This window comes from Arvicola amphibius, chromosome 1 (genome assembly GCF_903992535.2).
Source record: "Arvicola amphibius chromosome 1, mArvAmp1.2, whole genome shotgun sequence".
Taxonomy (NCBI): domain Eukaryota; kingdom Metazoa; phylum Chordata; class Mammalia; order Rodentia; family Cricetidae; genus Arvicola; species Arvicola amphibius.
In genome coordinates this window covers 80,690,056-80,715,607 of record NC_052047.1, presented here as the reverse complement: position 1 = coordinate 80,715,607, position 25,552 = coordinate 80,690,056, and the positions used below count along the sequence as shown (strand labels likewise).

Genomic DNA, 25,552 nt, shown 5'->3' with positions numbered 1-25,552 from the left:
GATGTAATTGTAGTTGTGTTTCTTTTATGAATTTGGATGCCTTTGTGTTTGAAACGCACATAGATATTAAAATTTGCAGCATCCCCTTGTTATATTTTCCTTTGATGATTATATTGTGTCCTTCCTTATCTCTTCTGAATCACTTTTATTTGAAGTCTATTATGTCATGTATTAAAATGACTATGCCACCTGCTTCTTACATCTGTTTTCATGAAATATTTTTTCACCCTTTTACCCTGATGTCATATCTATCCTTAATGTTAAGTTGTGTTTCTTGGATACAGTGGAAGGATGGATCCTATTTTTATATTCACTCTGTTCTTCTCTACCATTTTATTGGGGACAGAGACCATTGATGTAGAGATATATCAATGAGCTGAGTTTGTTAATTCTTGTTATTCCATTGTAGTTGTGGTGGTGGTGATATGTGTGTATATATCTGTGTCTGTATGTATGCTTACCTCATTTTGATTTCCTGGTTTGAGATTATTTATTTCTTGGATGTGGTTAACCTCTTTAGGTTACAGTTTTCCTTCTAGCATCGTCTGTAGACTATATTCATAGATACTGTTTAAATTTGATTATATTATGCAATGTCTTATTCTCTCCATATATCATGATTAAAGGTTCGCTGGATATAGTAGTCTGGGCTGGCATCTGTGTTCTCTTAGAGTCTATAAAAGATATATATCCAAGTCTTTCTGTCATTACCATTAAGAAGTTTGGTGTTATGATAATAGGTCTCCCTTTATATGGTTCTTAGTCTTTTTTCTTTTGAAGCTTTTCATATTTTTCCTTTGTTCTATTCATTTAGTGTTTTGATTGTTATGTCCTGAAAGGAAGTTCTTTTCTGGTCTAGTTTATTTAGTGTTCTTTATGCTTCTATTACCCTGATAAGTATTTCCTTCTTTAGGTTAGAAAAAAATTTCTTCTATAATTTTGTTGAAAATATTTCTGTGTCTTTAACCTATATTTCTTTTTCTTCCCCTATTCTTATTCTTATATCTTGACTTTCCATAGTGTCCTGTATTTTCTAGATGTTTTGTGCCTAGAGTTTGTTAGATTTCACATTTTGTTTGATCAAGGTTTTCATTTTTTCTACCATGTCTTCAATGTCTGAGATTCTCTTTTCTTTCTTTTATTATGTTGGTGAGGCTTGCCTCTGAGGTTCCTGCTCAAATTCCTAAATTTTTTATTTCCAGTTTTCCCTTTTAGGGTTTTCTTTATTGATTCTATTTCCACTTTTGGGTCTTGAACTGTTTTCTTTAGTTTCTTACACTGTTTGTGTTTTTATAGATTTCTTTAAGGAATTAATTTGTTTTCTCTTGATGATTGTCTATCATATTCTTAAAGGCTATTTTAATGTTTTTTGTACCATGCTTTTGCTATAATACAATACTAGGGGCTACCATGGTAGGGTTACTGTTCTCTAGTGGGGATATATCATTCTTGCTGTTATTGATTGTTTTTACACCGATGTCAAGGCAATTGGGCTTGGGAAAATTGTAATTCTAGATGCTGATATCTGATCTTGTCTCTATTGGGTGGGTGTTTGTGGCTTGATTTCTACTGTCCTTTCTGGTTCTTAGAAGAGTGCAGTGGTTGTGTGTTTCTTGGTAGAGAATTCTTCTGGGATCCTATTTTATCCACTAGGGATAAAATATGTTCCTGTGTATTGGGAACTGACACTTAGGAATGGGAATGTACTGGGGGAGAGTTGAGAGAAGTCTACAGGAGAGAGGAAGTCAGGTGCTCCACCAGGATCTGCTTGGTTCCCTGAGAATGAGGGCAGAGAGTTAGCAGAGGCCACAACAGTTAGGTCTACATGGAGCTGGAAATGAGACTTGAAGATTGGATATGGAGTAGAGGACAGAGAGTGAAGATCTGCAGCTCCCCTATCTGTTTTGCTGGCCTACTTCCTTCTCTGGAAGCCTTAACTGGTGCATTCTCAGAGGAAGCTGGCAGGAGTGGGTAGCTGCTTCCATAGCCTGAGTGGCCTGTGGATTCTAAAAATTTCTTAAAGTTTCTAAAAACATAAATGTTTGAGAAATAAATAGGAAAATAAAATGAAAATGCAGTATGTTTTACATTATTTGGTTCACTGGAAAAATACTTTTTATCTGTTTTCCTTTGAATCAAATTTTCCAACATAGTAATATCTGTTTAAAAAATTACTTAGAATATATATAAACTTCTTTAAAAATCCAATTGCTATTTTCTTCATGAAGGCTGTGTTTTAGCTAGGATTTCTATTGCTATGAAGCGGCACTAATCACAGCACTTCTTATAAAGGGAAACATTTCATTGGAGCTGACTTAAATTCAAAAGTTTAGTTCAAAGCATGATGGCGTGCAAGCAGACATGATTCCGGAGAGGTAGCTGAAATTTCTACATCTGGATTGGCAGGCAGCAGCAAGAGCAGAAACACTGGGTCTGCCTGTCTTGAGCATCTGAAACCTCAGAGCCTACACCCAGTGACACACTTTCTCCAAGGCCACACCTACTCCTACAAGGCCACACTTCCTAATAGTGCCACGTCCTATGAACCTATGAGGGCCATTTTCATTCAAATCACTACAATTTGTGTGTGTGTGTGTGTGTGTGTGTGTGTGTGTGTGCCTGTCTGTATATGTATATGTTTGTGTATGTATGCTGTGCATATGTGAATGTGTGCCTATGTATATCCGTGTGTCTATATGCCTATGTATATCTCTATATGTGACTGTATCTCTGTGTACCTGCATTGTGTCTGTTGTCTCTATGTATCTGTGTGTGTGTTTCTGGATGAATTTGCACATATTTGCATGTTAAGCAGAGCAATGGAGAGTCTGTGAAGTTTTTAACAAGGAAATCTTAGGCTTCCCAGGATACTCACTGTATAGTTTTGTGTGCCCACACTACCTATGTGCTCCATTAAGGCCTTTCTGCCACATGCACTTATAAAATTTCTTCCATTGTTCTTACATACATTGTTTCTAAGACTTTCTGCTAAAGGGGTATCTTTGTGTATAGCAATTTATACCTAAACATATGCAGTATATTGAGACATACAAATATATGCACATATTCATTGAAACATATGCATATATGTACATATATATTTCTTCTTTCTTTTTAATTTAACTTTTATTTCCTGATGCAATGTCTTCTTTCTTTCTTTCCTTCCTTTTTGAGAGCCCTTTGCATTGGGCTACAATCTAGGTTTCATTATGATGGTGCTCATATTGAAGCTGCCTGAATTAACCTTATTTGATTTTTAGAGCAACACATATTTCATTAAAGTTGAGATAGATCATTAATTTCTCTGTCAAAACTTATTTCTTTCTGTTTTTTGTTAACATATTTAAAAGGTTAAAAATGTTTATTTTTAATTTAGAAAATGGAGGGTTTTTTCAGTACAGTATATTCTGTTACTCCTATATCTTCTCCCAGATCCTCCTCACCTCCCCTGTCTCCCAAATCCACAACTTTTCTTTCTGTCAGTATAATACAAATAGGCATCTTACAAATAATAATAATAAAATAAAATGAGATAAATGTGGACACCCAAGAAGAGAGAGCACCTGTGGAAGCAGAGCCAGAGTAGGGAAGATGGGTTTGCCAGAACCTACGAATTTGAGCTTCAGCTTTTGGGAGCCTGGACCTTGAAATGTGCTGACTCCTGTCCATTGGACTGTAAGCTTTATAGAGGTAATCTTGGAAGCTTAGAAAAAGACTGAATTAGAACAGGTTTTTGGCTACTGTGGCCAATCCAGAAGTGTGTGGGTTGCTCCAACCCCTTCTGGCTTGTAGTGAGGGCCGATGGGCTGTGTTCCTGCCCCCCCCCCCCCGGCTTTCGGCTGCTGGCTAGCTTAAAACCCGAAATAACAACACATAAATTGTATTCTTTTAAACACTGCCTGGCCCATTATTTTCAGCTTCTTGCTCACATCTTGACTAAACCATATCTAATAATCTATGTAACACCATGAGTGGTGTCTTACCGGGAAATATTCAGCATGTCTGACCTGACGGCTGACTTCATTGCATCTCTCTCCCTGAGGAGAGACACAGCAGTCTGCCTAACTTAGGAGAGGCGTGGCATCTGACTGAGCCATCTACCTCACTTCCTTCTTCCTGTTCTGTCTATTCCACTCACCTAAGGGCTGGCCAAGGCAGTTTCTTTATTAATGAAATCAATACAAACAGAAGACTCTCCCACATCATTTCCCCTTTTTCTGTTTAAACAAAAAAAGAAAGGCTTTCACTTTAACATAGTAAAATTACATATAACAAAATAGTTATCAAGTAAGAATTACAGTTACAGTATTTATAGCTACTTTATCTTTTATCATAAATAAGAAAAACTATAACTATCTATCTCTTCTTCAACTCCATCAAAGACTCCAGAAGGATACAATATTACCTAGGTGAACAAGAAGTAAGTTACTTCCAAAACTCTAGAAATGACAGAGACATCTCGCTGCCTGGAGTCATCCAAAGTTCTTTTGTACTGTTGGGGCATCCATCTTTGGCCTATAGGCCCATAGTATCCAGCAGACTTTTCCATGAAGCAGGAAATTTCAAAGACAGTTCAGTCACTTTCTGTTGTGTCTTGAAGAATGTCTTACAGACTCTTTCATGAATCAGGAACCCCAAAAGATCATCTCATCTTTAGGCAAGTTCAGCAGTCCTCTCTCTGAGGGTTCTCTATGTCCAGTTTATGCAATAGTCCAGGCAAGAGCAGTTTCTTGCCCAAATGGCTATCAAACTCCATAAGTAGCCTCTTCGATGCCCATCTTCCTCTTGAAGTAGATTTGACCTGCCAGGAGTAGACATGTCTCATTGTCATGAAAAATCTAAGTCATTAAAACATTAAATGCCATATTCTGTAGTCTTTGAAAGATATTAGGAATGCTTATCTAAGTGAAATATATCTCTATATATCTAGAAAATCTAACATAACTATAAGCTTGACTATTATCAATGATTATTCATTAACAACCTATATTTCCTAATTATACATTACATTTTAAAAATGAACTACACAATTACAATACCTTAACCAAGATCAGAAATACATATATAGATAACAAAATTGACCTTAAATTTAAATCACTAAAGCAAAATCCATATCAGTGCAAATTATTCATATTATATCATATCCCCCTATAAATGTAAAAGAACATTTATAAACTATATTTGGGGGCATGGACGCAGTTATTTCTCTCCAAACTGCTTCCTGCTGAATGGGGACGCTGTTATTCAGATCATTCATGGCGTAACCTGTGTGCCAGGTTCATCTCAGTTGGATGAAGTAATTTTCTGAATGTGTTCACAGCAACCTTTCAGGAGGGCATATTCTATCATACTATATTGGGATAGAAGCAATCCACAGGGTTTCATTTCCTGTAAAAACAAAAGAAGAATCTCTTTTCCAAAGTATCATATCCTTAGATCCAAATTCTGAAGTCAAGGTATTTTCAAGATATCTTTCTTGGATTAGTTCAGCAGCATTTATAAACAAATATCTTTTAGCAGCTGTTGTTCCTTCCTCAGCATTCAAACAATTCAAAGAGAGCATAATAGCATACAGTATCAAGATTCTCTGTGTATTTTCCATATTATACGACTTTATTTTAACTTCTATTTCGTTTATTTTTACTTTTATTTTTTTGAGACAGGTTCTCTTTCTCTGTATATCTTTGTCCTGGAATAACTCCATAGACCAGGCTGTCCTTGAACTCAGAGATCCTTTTGCTTCTGCCTCCCCAGTGCTGGGATTAAAGGTGTGTGCTACAACACCTTGAACTCACAGAGATCTGTCTGTCTCTGCCTCCCAGGCATTGGGATTAAAGGTGTGTGCTACCACACCTTGAAGTCACAGAGGTCAATCTACCTCTACCTCCCAAGTGTTGGGATTAAAGGTGTGTACTACCACACCCAACTACTTCCTTTTTAAAAAAAAAAAAAACTTTAACCTTTAGCTTGCATATATTTTCAACACACTGTGAACCATTTAGACATTTTCTTCGACTTTGAATCTTTCTTTTACTGTATATCTCTCTTTTTTTGACCACATGAGTCTTTAATTTACCAAATAGGTTTTTGGCTACTGTGACCAATCCAGAAGTGTGTGGGTTGCTCCAACCCCTTCTGGCTTTGCTTTTCTTAAATTTGAGGATCTCTTAGATGCTGCTGATCCTGTCTGTGAGCTACATGGTGGAACACTTTATGGCTGCATGGGAAGAGTGGAACTGTCGAATGGTGAAAAAAACAAGTTGAAATCAAGGCATGCCTCCCTCTTGACCCTCGAGGTGATTTCCTTATGTGGGAGTCCACTCAGCACAATCTCCAAGGAGAAGCTTCTTTTGAAATCAGAGCACTATAGAAGAGCAATGTCTTTGTCTAGTGAGAGAAATCACAAGCCTTCCCCATCTCGATTCTTCTCTAGCTCTCGTGGCCGATCTAGGTCACATGAAAGGAAGTAGAAGAGCAGTTTTGCTGAAAAAGTGGCGTGCAGAAGCAGCTTCATTTGATAGGAGCATGTGCAGGAAATTCAAGTTTTGTTTGAAACTTCGTATGCTTGGTGTATTATTTAAATGTGTTCAAATATATTTTGTCTTTTGGAACAGTGACACATATAACAATGTAATTCTCTGTGGTCCCCTCCATGAAGATGCCAGGCAACCAATAATTAAGAAAAGCAAATAAAGAGGTGAGATGAGAGAAGAAGGGAACAAAACAGATTTCTGTAAGACTGAGAGTTCAGAGCAGTAGCTCCATGGAAGTGTGAATGTTAAGACCAGAAAGGGAAAAGTCCTAAAACAATTATTTTATTTTATTATTTTAGGCAAAGTCCTAAAACAATCTATTACCCAGAGATCTAGGAAAATGATTTTTTTTTTATGTCTATGGGGGACAGTTGCAATGGTAAGGATGCTATTTCATGGAAACAGTGAAATTCAAGCACTCAAACCTATGGAAGTAACCCTGGTTCCCCTTCAGGTCTGATTTGTGCAGGAATAAAAGGGACACCTTCCTTAACTCCTGATATTAGAGAGCCATGTCATTTGGGTTGGGGAAGAGAAGCATGTTGGAGACAGAAGTGGAATTAAGACGCACTAATGCCAAGTTGTTGGAGACTGTGATGCTCTTCCTGTGGAACTTTTGCTGTTATCTTCTTCCCTTCCTGGAAGCAAGGAAAGAGCTAATTTCTTTAGAATCAACCTTTCCATCAATGTCAAGAAGTTGTTTAAGAAATTAGTGAGTGATCCCTGAGCAGGGTGTTTGTATCACACTGCTCCCCTCGGAGTTCAGGGATCTAACTGAAGAGGGAGCAGTCATATTTAAGAGCCAGAGGTGGAGGGTGATTCTAAGGAAACAGCACTTTCCAGACACAACAGGACAGAGGCACATTTGAGACCTGCAAAAATTCAGGCCAGACAAAATCCCATCATGGAGGCAAAGAAGAGGACCTAAAGTCCCAGCCCTGGCCAAGGCACGATCTACAAGCAGTGGCTGCTGGAAGGGGGGAAATCACTTTGCTTTAGGGGAGTAGCACTGGGTATGTCAGTCATATTCCAGGGTAAACACAATTCCCAGGAATAATTTTTCAATACAAACTGAACTCCATTTTTTAGTGACCTTTTATTTTTGTTTTTGCTTTGCAAGAGAGAGAAAGAACATGAGTTGGGGAATGGAAAAGAATGAGCTAAAAATGTACTATATGTGTACTATATGAAATTCTCATTGGAAGGAAGGAGAGAAAGAGAGAGAGAGACAGAGACAGAGACAGGGAGAGAAAGGAGTGAATAACTCGAGGACTATCCAGTATGGTCAACCTGATTTTTCTATAAGAGACACCCTCCAGCTACTGTTAGGCCATGTCTTGCTATCATGGGTCATTTCCTTTCTTCCCTTTCCAAGTGACTTTTCTTTTTCCTGGCCAGTACTTCTTGGAATTAACCTCCTACAAAACCAATCACACTGGTGTGCTTATTTCAGTGTCTGCTTCAAGCCAAAGCAGGAAGCAGAGCATTTCTTAAATTTTTGCATGCTTAGTTGCCAATAATGGAAGCAAACCTCTTTGGAACATTACTCAATTTGCCCAGTCATTCAGCCTGCTTGTAATAGTGCTGGGCTTTGTTATGCCAATTGCTCATTGTTATTTTTAATTTATTGGGTAATCTCATGGTCCAGCTGTGCTAACCTTGGGCCTTCAACTCTCCTAAAAGTAATTCAGAAATATTTCATATGCACTAGACAGGGTAATGTCCTTCCCAAGATAACATTGAGTTCTTACATTCCTAGACTGTAAATGCTTTGGAGGCTCAAGGAAAAGCTGAGTTCCTGTCTCCTGCTCTTCCTTTATGTTCTGGAACGCTGGTGTTAAACCAAATATGGAAATCAGCACAGTTCATAATTTTTACTTGAGAGAGAAAAAAAATCTCTCAGCAAATATTTTGTGAGTGTAATGCTACTCCAACATCACTCTAGACTCTGTGATAAAGGAACAAAACTGAGGACTTCTCCTATTTGTTGTGGCCAGACTTATTTAAAATAAGTTGTCCTGTTCCTTTGTTGGAGTTGTATTGAAACTGGTCCTAACCATCTTTTTCTTCCTGTTTACATGCTGATCATATATAAGACATTTATAAGTTCAGTTTTTCCTGCCTGTCTGTGAATAATGGATTAAGAGATCTCCATCTAGTATCAAATCTATAGATGTTCATGTTTAGTCTACAAAATGGTATTGTGATTGTATATATCCAATGCACACCCTCTGGTGTACTGTAAATCATCTCTCAATGACTTAGAATACCTCTTACACTGCCAATGTTATAAAAAAATCTGTTATGCTATATTTTTAGGGAATAATGTCAATAATAATTCTTCATATGTTGCACACAGACACACACACACATATATATATGTATATGTATATATATACACACACACACACACACATACACACACTTTTAAATTCTGATTATTTCTGATCCATGGTTGATTGAATCCATGGAGGTGGTTTCCCTGGACACAGAGTGTCAACTGTATATGCTATTTGTCAAACAGGTATCCTGGAAGTACAAGTAGACAGACCCTGTCATCAGACTATTACTGCTCACCAAGGACAAAATACTTGTGTGTTGGTTAATTTTTGTCAACCGTGACATGAACTAAAGTCATCTGGGAATTAGGAACCACAAACAAGGAACTGCCTCCACCCTCCATCATACTGGTCTGTGGGCATGTCTATGAGGCCGTTTTTTAAAAAATTAGTAATTGGTTTGGGAGGGACTAGCCCACAGCGGGCAGTACCGCCTGGAAGCAGGCAGTCTTGGATTATATATGAAAGCAAGCTGGGCAATCCACGAGATGAAAGCCACTAAGCAGTATTCCTCTCTCATTTCTTCTCTAAGTTCTTACCTTGGCTTCCTACTTTAGCTTATCTCCATGACAGACTGCCACCCTACATAAACTCTTCCCTCCCCAGGTAGCTTTTGGCCAGTGTCTTATCACAGCAATAGAGAAATCAAACTGAGACAACTCTGTCTACAGGAAAACCTGGGGAGTAAGGAGCTGGAGTCTTTCATGTTCTGATGTCATTTCTTAAGGATTACAAACTCTATTCTAACCGGTAGGTGACAATGAAACAAGAGTACCAGGATGTGGCTCAAAGGGGCATTGGATTCACAGTCAAAAAGAGAACTGAAGTAAGGGTCATCCATGTGACAATGGCACCCACTCAAAAGATGCTTAGGGCATAAGGAAGTAGAAGCATAAGTCAGAGGATAAGTCAGAGGGCAATATAAACTCACATCAAATAATGTAGAGTAACTTCTCAATAGCAGTGACCAGATGTCTCTAATTGCCCAGTCCTTGTTATGAATCTATTCAACTCATCATTTGTGTTTTTAAAGGCTTGATTAAGACAACTGATTATGGTATCGCCAGTGCCAATGGAAATGCTACAAGAAACTTATTGGCAATCTAGCTAATTGGATAATTTGGAACATGCTTGAATAGGTGAAACCTGCTCTCCCCTGATTAGTGGCTCGCTGCTTTCTTCTTCAAGTCGCAATCATTCTCCTCACACAGAAGAGGGAATGGCCTGGTGCATAATAATGAGCCAGTTGCTTCTTCTCTTCACTGAGTGCCAAGTGTAACTAGACCCCCTCATTCATTAAAAGTTAGCTCCCAGCTCTCCCTTCTGCTGGTTAGGTGACAATAGGGACTTGAGCACAAACTGCAGTGTTCTTTTGTGCCTCTTAAATCTTGCTGGCTCTCTGTCACTGGAGAGGTTCACTGCAGAAACCCAAGGCTGTTGCAGTGAGAACTGATCTTCACTATGCTGAGGTCTTGCCTCAGTGAGTCTGAGGTGTTCTTCTTGACAGTCATTCTGCCCTGTCTTGAATTTGACTTCAGGAACCAGTGATCATCTCCCTTTCTATCTTGCACAGCTCATATACCTAGCATTTCTCCTCAAACTCCCCTATTTCATTTGTTTTTCCCCCTAGCACCTTAACTTCACGATGAACTTAGATCCACCATTCACTCCTCACTAACATCAAATGCTTAATCATTTTGTTTGTGGCCTTGATAGTGTCTTTTTAGATTATAAAATCAGAGGCTGTAAAATTAAAGATGAGCGGTGTATAAAAGACAAATTCAGAGATTACTGTTCTTTTCTAGTAGATCCTTTTAAAAAATTGGTGTGTGGTATGTATAGTGTATGTGTGCACAAGTGTGGTATGTGTAGTATATGTGTGCACAAGAGTAGGTAAATGTGCATTCGGGAGACTGAGGTCCACATCTGGTGTCGTCTTCAACTATTTCCCCCATTGCTTTTGAGAAAAGCCTCTCACTGAGCATAGCACTCCCCAGTTTGTTTGACTAACTGGCCAACAAGTACCAGATATCCATCTGTCTCTGTTTTACACACACACACACACACACACACACACTCACTCACTCACTGGGGCAACAACTATGCCTAATCAGGCCCAGGTTTTTACCATGGGTAGTAGGGATCCAAACTCAAATGTTCACACTTGCATATGTGGGGACTTTCTGCACTGAGCCTTCTTTCTGGCCCCTCTTTCATAGTAGTTTAAATGTTCATTTCAGTTTAGGTTGGTGGTACCATCCTGTAATCCCAACCCTTGAGAGAAAAAAATAGGAAGCTCTCAAGCTGGAGGGCAGCCTGGATTGCTTAATGAATTCTGAGTGAGACTTCATAGCAAACTGTCTCAAAGCAAAAGCAAACAAACAAAAATCTAGGTTATATGTCAAGGAAATAAATGATATTTCCACATAAAGATAATAATACCTTAGTTAAAGTCAATTTTTTTTTTCTAGAGAGAAGAATCACTGGGCACTAAGTAAAAGTATAACTTCTAGGTTCTTGCACAGAAATTCTGACTCGATGACTTGCATAATCTCAAGGATCTGAGGTTTTTCATGAATGCCCAGTTAACTCATGTGACTAAATCTGACAGTTGCTCCTAAAATTGGTAGAATTAAAACCTTTGCACATTTATAACATGTTTTGTTTTTATTATTTTGTTAAGATGTCAAAATACACAAAGGGTGTTTGCTGAAATACCTGGAACTGGATGAATTTTACTGCCAAGAACCTCAAAGCTTACAGGCTTTAAACAGTAAGTCAACTTAATTATTTTGGTTTGCGTTCCTTTTACTGGGGCCAGTTATCCCTATCCCGTAGTAACCTTACTGAAAGATCTTCTTATTGGCTTAAAGTTTCCTAGACCAATATGGATAATTTGACCACATATCCTTTGAGATGGAGCAGTTAGGATAATTCTTAAATATATTTATGATTACATATTATTGTTTGGTGTATGTGCCGCAATTTATGTGTGTGCTGTGCTGTGTGTGTGTGTGTTTGTGTGTGTGTGTATAATAGAGACAGGTGGATATTATTTTAGGGTCTGAAGATGTGAACTAAATCCGGAATTCAATTTAGAAATTGAAAATGCTGTCCTTAACTTTTTCTATTTCACTCTCATCACCTATAAAATGGGCAATGTTTAATTTAATAATGTTTATTTCACAGAATTGTTTAAAGAGCAGATAAAGTGCTTAATTAAGAATGACCTTTAAGAATCTTCCATGCTCTTGGGTAGGTAGAATTAATATAGGAAAAAATGGAAATATTACCAAAAGCAAACTACAGATTTAATGCAAGGTGCATCAAAATCCCAGCAAAATTCTTCACTGCCTTCAGAAAAACAACACTCAACTTCATAAGAAAAAACAAAAAGTCCAGGATAACCTAAACAGTCCTGTATAATCAAGGAACTTCTGGAGGCATCACCGTTTTTTTCTGACTTTAAAACTCTGCTACAGAGCTACAGTGGTAAAAACAGCCTGTTGTTGCCATAAAAACAGACAGGAGAACCAATGGAATCAAATCAAAGACACGGATCTCAATCCAGACATCTACATAGACCTGATTTTTGACAAAGAAGCTAAAAATGGAAAATGGAAAAAAAGAATATTCCACAAATGGTGTTAGAATAGCTGGATATCAACATGTAGAAGAATGAAAATAGATCCATTTCTATCACCATGCACAAAACTCAAGTCCAAATGGATCAAAGACCTTAACATAAAACCAATCACACTGAACCTCATAGAAGAGAAAATGGGAGGTACACTTGAATGCATTGGCACAGGAGACCACTTCCTATATACAACACCAGCAGCACAGACACTGAGAGAAGCCATTAATAAATGGGACCTCCTGAAACTGAGAAGCTTCTGTAAAGCAAAGGACATGGTCAACAAGACAAAACAACAGCCTACAGAATGGGAAAAGATCTTCACTAACTCCACATCAGACAGAGGTCTAATCTCTAAAATATACAAAGAACTCAAGAAATTGGTCATCAAAAGAACAAGGACAATGGCGATGGGCTTTGATTCTATGGCATGGTCGGGCTCTGTATGAGCCTTTGTCAGTTTGGATGCTCACCTTCCTGGACCTGGGGGGATTTGGGAGGACCTTGGTCTTAACATAGTGTAGGGAACCCGATGGCTCTTTGGCCTGGAGAGAGAGGGAGTGGGGGTATGGGTGGAGGGGAAGGGATGAAAGGGGGAGGAGAGGAGGAGATGGAAATTTTTAATAAAAAAATGAGAAAAAAAGAACAAATAATCCAATTTAAAAAAAATGGAGTACATACCTAAACACAGAACTCTCCACAGAGGAATCTAAAATGGCTGAAAGACACTTAAGGAACTGCTGCTCAACATTCTTAGCCATTAGAGAAATGCAAATCAAAACAACTCTGAGATTTCATCTTATACCTCTCAGAATGGTTGAGATCAAAATCACTGATGACAGCTTATGCTAGAGAAGATGTGAGATAAAGGGAACACTCCTTCATTGCTGGTGGAAGTGCAAACTTGTACAGCTATTTTGGAAATCAATATGGTGATTTCTCAGAAAATTAGGAAACAACCTTCCTCAAGACCTAGAAATATTAGTTTTGGGTATATACCCAAAGGATGCTCAATCATACCACAACAACATGTGCTCAACTAAGTTCATAGCAGCATTATTTGTCTTAGACAGAACTTGGGAACAACCTAAATGCCCCTTGACCAAAGAATGGATAAAGAAAATGTGATAATTCACACAATGGAGTACTACTCAGTAGTAAAAATAATGACATCATAAAATTAGCAGGCAAATGGATGGATCTAGAAAAAAAAACATATTGAGTGAGGTAACCCAGACCCAGGAAGACAAATATAATATGTACTTAGTCATAAGTGCTTTTAGACACAAAGCAAAGAAAAACCAGCCTATAGTCTACAACACCAGAGTACCTAGACAACAAAGAGGACCCTAAGAAACACATACATGGATCTACATAGGAAGGAGAAAAAGACAAGATCTCCCAAATAAATTGGGAGAGTGGGGAATCATGGGAGAGGGAGGAAAAAAAGGGGGACAGAGAAAAGTGTGTATCTCAATAAAAGTATATTGTTTTATAAAATAGGAATGTGATAATTTACTGTGAAGTTATCAATAGTTGTCTTTGCTTCTGTAAAACCTGTTTATCATGTTAGGGAGTGTTGGTGCAGGCCTTTAATCCCAGAAGTGGGGAGGTAGAGGCAGGAGGATCTCTGAAAAAATAAAATAGAATCCTCTTTAAGGCTGCTCAGGTGCAGGCCATGCCAGTCAGAACAGAAAAGCACCTCACCTGCCCTGGGAACTCTCCCACACCCTATCTTTCCTCACAGTCTATTCCCATTGTCTCCACATCCCAGTCTACAGCTCTGGCAGAAGAACCCTGCTGTATCAGAGGCCATGCCAGTCCTCAAAACCCCAGAATTCCAGAGGTCACACAGGCCACCAAAACTCCAACAGATACATACTACTGAACTAGAAGTCTTGGCAGTCACCAGAACCAGAGGCTGCCCCGGCCAGAAGGCCATAGGGAAAACAGAAACCAAGGGAAAAACACACTGACAACAAAGACAGACTCAGAAACCAGTACCTAAACCTACAATTACTCTAAACTCAAATGCCAAGAGGCCAGTGTAAGGACAGAATCAGCAACATCCAGGAGAATATGGTACCGCCAGAGCCCAGCCAACCTATTATAGGAGCCCTGAATATCCCACAATAGCTGAAGCACAAGAAAATGACCTTAGAACCAACTTTATGAAGATGATAGAGGACTTCAAAGAGGGAATGAATAAATCCCTTAAAGAAATCCATTAAAACACAAATAAATGATGAAGGAAATTAATAAATCTCTTAAAGAAAGTCAAGAAAAAAAAACTGGTGGAAAAAATTAATAAAACTGTTGAAGATCTGAGAATGGAAATAAACTAAACAAAGAAGTTGGAAACTGAAAGAATCCTGCATATGGAAAACCTAAGTAAGTGAAAAGGAACTACAGACACAAGTATCATCAACAGGATACAAGAGACGGAAGAGAGGTTCTTCGGCATTAAGGATACCATGAAGAAATTGATACAACTGTCAAACAAAATATAAAATCTAAAAAGTTTCTGACACCAAATATTCGGGAAATCATGGGCACTATGAGAAAACCAAACCTAAAAATATTAGGAATAGAAGAAGAAGAATCTTAGCTCAAAGTCCCAGAAAATATTTTAAACAAAATCATAGAAGAAAACTTTTCTAACCTAAAGAAGAGATGCTTTTAAAAGTGCAAGAAGCTTACAGAAAACCTAGTATAGTAAACCAGAAAAGAAAGTACCCTTACCACACAATCATCAAATACTAAACATACAGAAGAAAGAATATTAAAAGTTGCAAGGGAAAAGGCCAAGTAACACATAAAGGCAGACATATTAAAAATCATACCTGACTTCTCAACAGAGACTCTAAAAGCTAGAAGGGCCTAGGTAGATGTCTTGTAGTGTGGTGAGCTGCAGGCTGTGTTCCCGCCGCCCCGCTCCTGGCCACCTGGCTCCCGCACAGCTAGATAAAAACCCGAAATAACAACACACAAACTGTATTCATTTAAATAATACCTGGCCCATTAGTTTCAGCCTCTTACTCACATCTTGACTAACCCATATCTAATAATCTGTGTAACACCACGAATGGTGTCTTACTGGGAAAGATTCAGCATGTCTGACCTGGTGGCTGGCTTCATGGCATCTGGCTCAGAGAGGAGAGGCATGGCGATTTATCTCACTTAGGAGAGGTGTGGCATCTGACTGAGCCACCTACCTCACTTCCTTCTTCCTGTTCTGTCTACTCCACCCACCTAAGGGCGGGCCTATTAAATGAGCCAGGCAGTTTCTTTATTACCCAATGAGAATCCTCCATAATCTTTTTTTTTTGTTTTGTTTTGTTTTTTTTTTTTGTTTTTGTTTTGGTTTTTTTTTTTTTGGTTTTTCGAGACAGGGTTTCTCTGCAGCTTTTTTAGAGCTTGTCCTGGAACTAGCTCTTGTAGACCAGGCTGGCCTTGAACTCACAGAGATCCGCCTACCTCTGCCTCCCGAGTGCTGGGATTAAAGGCGTGCGCCACCACCGCCCGGCTCTCCATAATCTTGTAGACTCTAAGAGATTACGGGTGACATCTCAGACTACTATACCCAGCAAAACTTTCAATCACCATAGCTTAAGGAAACATGATAGTCCATGACAAAGTCAAATTAAATAGTATCTACCCACAAATCCAGCCCTACAGAAGGTACCAGAAGGAAAACTCCAACCCAAGGAGGTTGACTACACCTAGGAAGACACAAGCAATAAATAATCTCACACAGAAAAATTGAAGGAAGGGAAACACAAACACACACACACATTACCACCACCACCACAACAACTAACTACAGCAAGAAAATAACACGAATTAACAATATTTAGTCATTGATAGCTCTCAATATCAACAAATTTATTTCTCCAAGAAAAAGACACAGGCTAAGAGAATGGATATAGAAACAGAATCCATCCTTCTGCTGAATACAAGAAACACTACTCAACATCAAAGATAGACATTAGCTCAAAGTAAAGAGTTGGAAAAAGATTTTCCAAGAAAATGAACCCAAGAAGTAAACTGGTATAGCTATTTCAATATCTAACAAAATAGATTTCAAGCCAAAATTAATTTAAAAATAGGGGAAAACAGTTCACATGCATTAAAGGCAAAATCCACCAAGATGTTGCCACAATTCTTAACATCTATGCCCAAATGTAAGTGTACCCACATTTGTAAAAGAAACATTGCTATAGCTTAAATCACACATCGACCCTCATACATTGATAGTGGGATACTTCAATAAACCATTCCCACCAATGGACAAGTCATCTAGACAAAAATTTAACAGAGAAATACGGAGTTAACAGACTTTATTAACCAAATGTACCTAATAGATATATCTACAGAACATTTCACCCAAACAGAAAATAATATACCTTCTTCTCAGCATCTCACAGAACTTTCTCCAAAATTGACCACATACTTGGTTACAAAGCAAGTCTCAACAAATACAAGAAACTTGAAATAATCCTCTGCATACTGTTAGACCACCACGGATTAAAGTTGGATTTCAACAACAACAGAAAACCCATAAACTAGTGAAAACTGAACAGCTCTATACTGAATGACTAACAGGTTAAAGCAGAAATAGAGACATTAAAAGCTTCCTAGAATTCAAGGAAAATGAGTATACAACATACCCAAATTCATGGGACATCGATGAAAGCAGTGATAAGAGAAATGATCATAGCACTAAGTACCCTCCTTAAAAAATTGGAGAATCTCATGCTAGTAACTTATAAGAACTCCTGAAATCTCTAGAACAAAAAGAAATAAACACACCCAAGTGGAGTAGAAAGCAGGAAATAAACTGAAGCTGAAATCAATAAAATAAAAACAAAGAGAACAATACAAAAAATTAATGAAACAAAGAGTTGGTTCTTTGAGAAAATCAACAAGCTAGATAAACCCTTATCTGAACTAAATATCCAAATTAACAATGTCAGAAACAAAAAGGAGAGTATAACAACAGATCCCAAGGGAATCCAGTGAATCATTAGGTCATATTCAAAAACCTGCACTCCACAAAATTGGAAAATCTAAAAGACATAAAAATTTTTCTCTATAGATACCACTTACCAAAATTAAATAAAGATCATATGAACAATGTAAATAGACTGATAGCCCCTAAGAAAATAAAAGCAATCATTAAAAGTCTCCCAACTAAAAAAAAAAAAAAGCCCAGAGCCAGAGGTTTTAGCACAGAATTCTACCAGAATTTCAAAGAAGACTTAATATTAATATTCCTCAAATTATTACACAAAATAGAAAAAAGAGCATTGCCAAATTCATTTTAGGAGGCCACAGTCACTCTGATACCCAAATTACACAAAGATTCAACAAAGAAAGAGAATTGCAGGTCAATTTTCCTCATGAACATTGATACAAAAATACTTAACAAAATACTTGCAAACTGAATCTAAGAACACATTGAAAAAATCATCTACCATGGTCAAGTGTGCCTCATGGTAGAGATGCAGGGATGGTTCAACATACAAAAAACAACCAATGTAATTTTGTCATCTAAGCAAACTGAAAAAAGAGATATTATCAACTAATTAGATGCTGAAAAAGCCTTTGACAAAAATCCAACACCCCTTCATGATAAAAGTCTTGGAGAAATTAGTGAAACAAGGGACATACATGGACATAATAAAGGCAATTTGCAGGAAGCCTACAGACACTATCCAATTAAATGGAGAGAAACTCAAAGTAATTCCACTAAAATCAGGAATAAGGCACAGCTGTCCACTCTTTCCATATCTATTCAATATTGTATTTGAGGTTCTAGCTAGAGTAGTAAGACAATTAAAGGAGATACAAATTGGAAAGGCTGACGTCAAAGTATTAATATTTAAAGATTATATGATAATATACATAAGTGACCCTAAATATTCTACCAGGGAACCCTATACCTTATAATCACCTTCACTGAAGTGGCTGGATAAAAGACTAACTAAACAGAAAAATCAGGGGCCTTCCTACATATAAACAGCAAATGGTCTGAGCAAGAAACGAGGCAAACAACCCCCTTCACAATAGCCACAAATAATATTAAATATCTTGGTGTAGCTGTAATCAAACAAGTGAATGACCTATATGACAATAACTTCAAGTCTTTGAAGAAAGAAATCAAAGGAGATATCAGAAAGATTTCCCATGCTCATAGATTAGTAAAATCCATTTTAACACAATAAAAATCACCATTTATTAAAAACAATCTTCAGAGTTAATAAAATCCCCATCAAAGTTTCCACACAATTCTTTTTAGGATTTAAAAGAAGAGCACTCAATCTCATATGGAAAAACAAAAAAATCTAGGAAAACTAAAACAATCCTATATAATAAAAGAACTTTAGAAGGTCTCACCATTCCTGATTTCAAGCTGCACTACAGAGCTATGAAAATAAAAACTATATGGTATTGACATAAAAACAGACAGGCTGATCAATAGAATCTATTCAAGGACCAAGACATAAACCCACACACCTGATTTTCAACAAAGTCAAAACTATACAGTAGGAAAAAGAAATCATCTTCAACAAATGGTGCTGGTCTAACTGTATGTCTGCATATAGAAAAATGCAAATAGATCCATATCTATGACCCTGCAGAAAACTCAAGTCCAAGTGTATTAAAGACCTCATCTTAAAACCAGATACACTTAACTTGATCGAGAAAAAGTGGGAAATAACCTTGAAGGTACTAGCACAGGAGAAACTTCCTGAACAGAACACTGATAACACAGGAATTGGGATCAATAATTATTACATGGGACTTAATGAAAATGAAAAGTTTCTGCAAGACAAAGGACACTATTAATAGGACAAAACCACAGCCTAAGATCAAAAACACAAGTGACAGTTCATGCTGGCCAAAATGTAGAGGGAGGAAAACACTTCCCCATTGCTGGTGGGAGTACAAAAGTGTACAGCCACTTTAGAAATCCATGTGGCAGTTTCACTCTAACTCAAGACTTGGGTATACCACTCCTGGGCATGTACCCAAAGGATGCACCATCCTATCACAAGGACGGTTGCTCAACTATGTTCATAGTAACTTTATTTGTTATAGTCAGAAATTGAAATCAACCTAAATGTCCCTCAACTGAAGAATGGATTTTTTTTAAAAAGTGGTGGTACATTTACACAATGAAGTATTACTCAGATATTTAAAAATGTATTATCATCAAATTTAGAGACAAATGAATGGAACTATAAAAATTCATCCTGAGTGAGGTATCCTGACCCTGAAAGATAAACATGGTATGTATTCACTTATAAGTGAATATTAGCTGTAAAGTTCAATCATGCTGTAATCCATAGACCCAGAGAGGCTAAGTAACAGGGAGTACTCAAGGGGATCTTCCTGGGAAGAGAAAATGCAATAGATTCATGGGTGGAGTGGAAGTTGAATGAGCATGAGAACCAGAGGGATCAGGTGTAGGGGTGGAGGGAGAGAGTACTGGGAGAGATAGAGAGACAACTGGAATTATGAGGCATTTCTGGAATAAAGTAGAAACCTAGTGTAATGGAAACTCCCCCGCAAAATATAACACTCCTAGTAATGGGGAATACAGATCCTGATTGGCCATCTCCAGTAACTAGGTGAGGCTTCTAATGAAGAGACTGGGACTCCAAACCAGCCACAAAACCTTCAGCCTACAATGTGTCCTGCCTATAAAACGTCCCAGCATAATGATGACTCAGGAAATAGCTAACCAATGACTGATCCAACTTGAGACCCAAGCTGCAAGAGGCAGCCCATGCCTGACAATGTATGGAGGACAGGAACCAGAGGCAATATAACCCAGAGACCTAGGACAATACCAAACATGTCTGAAAAAAATTGATGACATTATTGCTATTGATACTCTGCTATACTTGTAGACCAGAGCCTAGCATAATCATCATCTAAGAGGCTTCATTCAACAACGGGATGGGAGCCGATATGGAGACCCACCACAGCCAAACATTAGACAGAGCTTGGGGAATCCTGTAGAAAACAGGGAGAAAGGATTGTGGAGCCAGAGGGGTCAAAAACATAGGGGCTCACAGAGATTGAATTGATAATCAAGGAGCCTTTGTGGGTCTGACCTAGGTCTTCTGCATATATGTTATGGTTGTGCAGGTTGATGTTCCTGTGGGACACCTAACAGTGGAAGCAGGGGCTATGTCTATTTTGCCTGCTTTGGGGACCCTTTTCCTCCTACTGTGTTGCCACATCCAACCTTAATATGAAGGAATGTGTCTAGTCTTATCGCAACATATGCCATATTTGCTTGATAACCCTGGTATGCCTCCCCTTTTCTGAACGGATATGAAGGAGGAGTGGATCTGGAGGAAAGGTGAGGGGTACTGGGAGGAGAAGAGGGAGGGGAAACTGTGGCAGGGATATGATATATGAGAGAAGAATAAATAAAAATAGAAGAATATTCTGTGAAACAGAAATGATACAAAATGAACTATATGTATCTAATGACTATTCCTCGCCCTTAAAAATGGTTAGAAATACTGCATCAGTAAAAAGTCCATGACACACTTGTGATTGGGTCTTAGCCTACTCTTTCCCTAAACTGCTATCAGGTATTTTGGGTTAGCAAGATGGCTCAGCAGGTAAGGGTGTATCACATGCAAACTTGGTGGTTGGGGTTCAAGTCCAGTGACAACAAACTCCAGAGAGCTGTTTAGCACAGATGTTTCTGTTCCACCCAGACCTGCAATCATTCAGTCCCAAAGAAACACACAGAGTCCTATATTAATTATAAACTCTTTGGCCTATTATCTCAGGTTTATTATTAACTAGCTCTTACAACTTAAATAACCCATAATTCTTGTCTATATTCAGCCGCATGCTTGGTACCTTTTTTCAGTAAGGCATTCTTATTTTGTTACCTCTGCATCTGGCTGGTAACTTACTCTCTGTATTTTCTCTTCTAAGAATTCTCTTAGTCCAGTCACCCTTCCTATTCTTCCTGCCTGGCTACTGAACAATTAGTGTTTTATTAAACTAATATGAGTGACAAATTTTACAGTGTACAAGAGCATTATCCCACAGCAGAGTTGTCCTATGACCTATGAACACTAGCCATGGCACACAGTTCTATCTCCACCACACACAATAATAATAAAATGATAATAATATTTTAAGTATAGAACTATTTTTAATAGAAATCAGAATCATAGTCATCTAACACTTGAGTAACACTCTGACAGCTGTCATGCTTTAGAAAAAGCATGTTATCACTTCCAAATCTAGACTTGTGTTCTCCATCTACCCTCTTGCCTGGCTATTGACTATTACAGTATTCTCTTTATTTATGTAACCTAATCTCACCTATATCTATTCTACACCCCTAAAATTGAAACTGTCATGTCTTGAACCTTTGCTTTAACAATCTTCAACATCTTTCTTTTTTTTGAAAATATAAGACATACGGTATTTATGTATTCAATCATCAAATATACAAATAGATGCCTGAATAAAGAAAATGTGGCATATATACATAATGGAATATTTTTCAGTCTTTCAAAGGAAGGAAATCAGGGCTGGAGAGATAGTGCAGTAGTTAAGAGTACTTATTGCTCTTGCAGAGGACTTGGGTTCTGTTATCCAGAACCCACATGGCAGCTCACAACTGCCCATAAGTCCAGCTCCTGGGAGTCTGGCATTCTCTTATACATACACATAAATAAAAATAAGGAAGTCTTAAAAGGCAAACTTAGCTAGGTGTGGTGACACACATTTATTATCCTACCACTTGGAAGGCTGAAGCAGTCCAGGCCAACTAAGGCTATATAATGAGTTCCAGGCCAACAGGCCTACACATGGAAACTTGTGCCAACTCTCTCTCTCTGTCTCTTCCTTTTATCATTTACAATAACAAGTATGAAAATTTATGAATCATGGATGAACATAGTGGGGCACACAAAGGCAAATATACTATCTTGTTACCCTATCAAAAGGCCATGGCAGTTTCTTTATTCAACCAATGAAAGCAACACAGCACTATCTTACATGTAGAATCTAAAAATGCCTAGTTCATAAGAATAGAGTAGAAAGGAAGTTACCAGGGTCTAGAGAGAGAGATTTTGTTCAAAACATACAAAATTTCAGCCAAAAAAGGAAAAAGAACAATTATACAGTGTAGTAATTATACTTTTTGTTGTCTGATGTTAAGTTACAGGTTTTTAAGTCTCATTTAAGAAATTTATTATTATTAATTATATTATTATTATTATTATTATTATTATTATTATTATTGCAGGGCTAAAGGTTTAAACCCAGGACCTTGGCCATGCTGGGCAAGTATTCCCCAAGGTCAGGGAATCTGTGTTTTGGATAGAAGGCCCAGATAAGATGACAACTTTAATATATATATAAGTTAATATTTCCTTAAAATTAAAAATGCTAGCTGTAAGTAGTGGAATAAGCATCTAATCCCAGCACTCAGGAGGGAAGTAGGTAGATCCCTGTGAGTTGGAGACCAGCCTTGCCTACAAGTGCCAAACAGCCAGAGCCACATAGAGATACCCTGTCTAAACAATAAACAAATGACACCTGTGAATGAATTCCATTCTAAAAGGAAGAATAAAGCACCACGTCAAGCATGGCCACACACATACCGAAAACTCTTTTATCGGGGCCAGCAGCAGGTACAAGCCTGATAACCTGGTTCTCTCCAGGGATGCACTAGGTTGAAGGAGAGAACCTGTTCTTGCAAGTTGTACTCTGACCTCCACACACACACCTGGCATTTGCCTTTACACACATGCAGACAGACAAAGTGTGTAAATAAAAGACACTTTAAAGTACTCTTCTTGGAAATTCCTAAAATGTACATTGACATACTAAGAACCCTGTGCTGAAAGACAAATTCTCAGCTTCCTCCGAATTTCCTGAACTTGTTTTTTTCTCAGAAGGAATCCTGCTAAGACTCCTCAGAACATCGATGCAACACATGTCGGAAATATGTCCTCATTGTTGATCTGGACTTCAATCCAATCCATAAGCAGGTTCATGTACTGGGGAGCTGGTAGTGCAGTTGGCTTCTTATACTAGAGGTCGTCCTGCCACCGACACTCGTACTTGGGACACCCTGACATCACGGGGCAGGTCCGCTCAGTGCAGAACTCACAGATGGTGCCATAGATGAGGTTGATGCGATTGAAGAAGTCCACCACGTGCACAGCCACCCAGTCATTCTGGTCCTCCCCTCTGGGTAACTGCACGGCTGCTCTCAGGTCCACACCCGAGTTGAGGGATGCCTGAGCTCGTTTATGCAGCTCAAACCTCTGCGTGCCAGGTTCAAATTTCCTCTTGAGCCAGAAGGTCTTGTCCTTGTTGAACACTTGCTTTAAGGCTATAGACATGGTCTCCTCCTTGTCTTCCTTCCTTTTGCAGGAAGCAAAAAGGCACATGGGACTTTTCAGTGAGAGATCACAGCCCAACAGTTTTCCACTGCCAGCCCTCAGGCCCCAGTCTTGCAGCCTGCAGTTTAATTAGATTTTAAATGGCTCCTTCCATCTTCCTCTTGAATGATCTACAAGGGAACCACATGTTCCTTCAGTGAGAGTTTTAACCTTCAGCCTAGAGCCCTACTGTCTTCCTTCGTGCGGGTAGCTGCAGATGGAGCAGGAGTAAAAGAGTAAGCTCCACTGGCCGGAGCAGCGACACTTGGCAGATCTACGCGAGGGGTTTTCTGGCCAGCAGGCGCAACTCCAGACGCAGCAGCCTCCGCCAATCTTCAACTTCTTTCTTAGTAGACCAAAGTTCCCTTCCTCCTTCTGTGTCTGCCTATCCCCAGAGCTTTGCCCAATACTTCTGATGCTCATTTCTTTGTTCTCAAAAGGCTTTATTAATACTACTAGCACCAAGCACAGTGTATTATCATGTGTGTGTGTGTGTGTGTGTGTGTGTGTGTGTGTGTGTGTGTGTTTCTCCAGCTAGCTCATGAATATTTTACTCTACTAGCAGAGACATTACAGATTCTTAGTATATAATTTGGGGGAAAATGCATGAATGAATTTGCACTCTATCCCCACACCCTTCGACTGGATTATATTCTAATACCCAACCAACCAATGAGACAATAAAACTAGGACTGTTTGTATGCTTGACCATCAATCCTATCTTGCATTTTGAAGTCAGTTACTTATGCCTTGACACCCCGACTTACCTCCCCAAATAGTAATTTATATTTAATGTTTAAATCTCTTAACCCCCACCCCAAAAAGTAACAACATCTTTTCTGCCACCTTTAAAATTAAGGGAATATTATCCAAAATGCAGTGATGATTCAGGAAATGAAAGATCTGACTTTTGTTGACTTTCCATGATGCTATTACCCTCTCTGTTTTAAAACTAGAACCTATGGATTATGGAAATGTGATAATATAGGCAGTATCAAACAGCTAAATGTGTGATGGGTAGGACTTTTGACAAACCAAAATTTTGGGACTTCAACTCAAGAACTAGTTTTTGCATCCTACCCCTCAGCTACAGCACCAACCCATCATATTTGGGACTTTTTAATCACAGTTTTGTTGTTGTTGTTGTTGCTATTGTTTGTCATATGAAGCGTATTTAGGTTTCTTGGTTTACCACAGTAGTTTCACAACTTACAGGCTCGTGTCTTATGTCCAAGTGCCTCATCCAAGGAATTTGAAGTTGTAGCTCTGATTTTGAGTCTCATGAACTTGCCTGGCTCACTATGAGTTTTTCACTATAGAAACAAGAAAAAAGATTAAGAAACTGCAAATCAGGCTGGGGTAGTAGATCAGTCAGTAAAGTACTTTCCTTGAAAGTACAAAGCCCTAAGGGGTCACAAGAATCTTGTGAAGATGCTGAGCTGAGTGTCACACACTAGTGAGCTCAGGATGGGGAGGAGGAAACAGGTAGGCCCTTCACAGGTCAGGCCACCCTGTCCTGTTTGGTGAATTATAGATGAAAGGCCATACCTCAAAAATGAAACACAACAGACAAACAAAAAAATTCAACACCCAAGGAAGATC

General features: G+C 38.4%; 2 pseudogenes; one reads left to right on the top strand and one right to left on the bottom strand.

Annotated features, from left to right (window-relative positions):
* Positions 1-3,536: 3,536 nt before the first annotated feature.
* Positions 3,537-6,470, top strand: LOC119811935 (annotated as a pseudogene).
* A 17,009-nt stretch (positions 6,471-23,479) lies between these two features.
* On the bottom strand, positions 23,480-23,911 carry LOC119811872 (annotated as a pseudogene).
* Between the last annotated feature and the right edge of the window lie 1,641 nt (positions 23,912-25,552).